Raw genomic sequence first — 2,044 nt, forward strand, 5'->3', positions numbered from 1 at the left:
GTTGTTTATGTAGAAGTATGTGTATGTGGGTGTGTGTGTGTGTGTGTGTGTGTGTGTGTGTGTGTGTGTGTGTATGTGTGTATGTATGTGCTTTATTTATGGAAAAGTAGGTAGAGTCCAGAGTGTGGAAGATCTTGAATGCTGTGTAGACTTTTTTCTGTAAGCAGCAGGGCCCCATTGGAAATACAATATTTGGGCCATAAAACACTGAAATTGAGTTGTAGATGTGAAGACCTTGATCTCTCAGCCGTGAGAGTACTTTGTGCCAAGTGACATCATTCTTCTGCACGTCTCTTTCTGCCCACTCCAACCCCACTTCGGGAGATTGAACGAGAGGCTCTGAGAGCTTGAGGCCACAGTGTGTCTGGAGTTAGTAAACAAATATTGATTCAGATCAGGCAGCAAAAGGGACAGGCCAGAGCAAGTGCAGCACCCTGTCCATCCTGCTCAGTTTGATCAAGGCCCCTGGGCAGAATTCCAGGATTTCTGGGGAATGACTTGCACCTGTGACTCAGGCATTAATCAAGACCATAAAAACCAAGGAGAAAACTGTGTGCTCTCAGGAAGGTTCTGTTAAATAAAAATGCTCTGGGAGGAAGGGGTGGAGAGTGAATAAAGTGGGAACTTTACCCCTACCCCCCACTCATGCATTTTTTTTTTTACCCCCTCTTGGTTTAAAATTTCAGTTTGGTCCTGTAGGCCCAGGACTGCACAGTAAGGGCTTGGTGGGGAATCCCAACCCTCCATCCCCACACCCGCCCCCATTTTTTTGGTTTTAAAAAAATCCTCCTTTGTATCATCCAGCCCCTGATTGATTCATCATGGTTGCTAGGGATGTGTTTTGCAGTAACACATCAACACTCCACGTTTTAAAAGTGGGTGTGACCACGAAACTGCTGGGTTATACTCAGATTCTGCTGGGCAGAGGAGCCCTGCCGCAATGTGTTTTTGTTTGTTTGTGAGAATTAATATTTGGGCTTTCTGGAGCTGGTTCTTCATTCATTTCAGTAGCACTTGTTTTTATTATTTGAAGCACTAACTTTTAGGTTTCCTTTTTTGTTTGTTTCAACCTTTTTGCAAACTTTCTTTTACTTTTTTTGGGGGGCGGGGAGACGTTAAAGCTGTTTTACTTGTACTATTTTTGTTGCAACTGTGTGTTGGAAGTGAAACAGTGAAATGCAGTGTAATCTATTGGGTTTAAAAAAAAAAAGGACAAACTCTTATCTTTAAGATAGTGCTTATGTTAGATGTAAGTTGCTTCATTTCCAGCAGCTGCACGGATTTCTTTAATGTCTAGCTTTGCGCTATAAGAGCTTTTCCAGTCAGGCAGTTAACAGTCTCATTTATTAATATTTTCAAGGCCAGAGGAAACTGTTCCGTTCCCTTTGTTAGGGTGGAGTGTCTGTGTTCCCTTTCCAGTGGTGCATTATTTCAAGCCAGTCTGAAGTGGGTATGGCTCTCAGTGAGTCTCCTTGTACTTCTCTAGTTGTTTTCTTAAACAAAACACTTTCCCTGAAGAAGGCGATTTGAACAATCTTGTCTAAGTCACCCAACCCTTTCCTGCGAATAAGAGGTACTGGTATGTGGAGGTACTCATCAAAAGGTTGAATTTGCTGATTTTTTTCTTTTTCTTTTTTGCAAGTTGAAACCAGTTGGCGATCTTTGTGAAGCTGTAGTGTTGGAAAGAGTGATGCCATTTTCGTGTCTGTGGAGAGGTCTGCCAGACACGGAGCGGTTGTTCTGATTTTAATGCGCTTATGAATTTTTCAGTGTGCTAAGTGGTCACTGGGGGTGGAATTGTCTCCTATGGTATGGAGACTTAAAAACAACAGGTACACTAAAAAGGCAGAGCTGTTGTTTCAGTAAGAAAATGCAGCCTCCAGAGCAAATGCGGTGAATGGTTACTTAGTATTGGCATCAAATCCCTTTCCATAGCCAAGCTTAAATCTGCACAGTTCAGAAACTTACATCTCAGGCCCCCCACGTGCCACCACATTACACATGGCTGGTTTTAAACCTGGCCTCTTGTCCGTACCCCCACCCC

The 2,044-nt window shown here is 43.2% G+C and overlaps 1 protein-coding gene across 2 annotated transcripts in view; it reads left to right on the forward strand.

Annotated features, from left to right (window-relative positions):
- The window catches only part of ANXA2 (annexin A2), a 44,107-nt gene that overhangs the window by 4,924 nt on the left and 37,139 nt on the right, over window positions 1–2,044 (forward strand). The window lies entirely within an intron of this gene.

This window comes from Neophocaena asiaeorientalis, unplaced genomic scaffold, assembly GCF_003031525.2.
Source record: "Neophocaena asiaeorientalis asiaeorientalis breed wild unplaced genomic scaffold, Neophocaena_asiaeorientalis_V1.1 scaffold264, whole genome shotgun sequence".
NCBI lineage: Eukaryota > Metazoa > Chordata > Mammalia > Artiodactyla > Phocoenidae > Neophocaena > Neophocaena asiaeorientalis.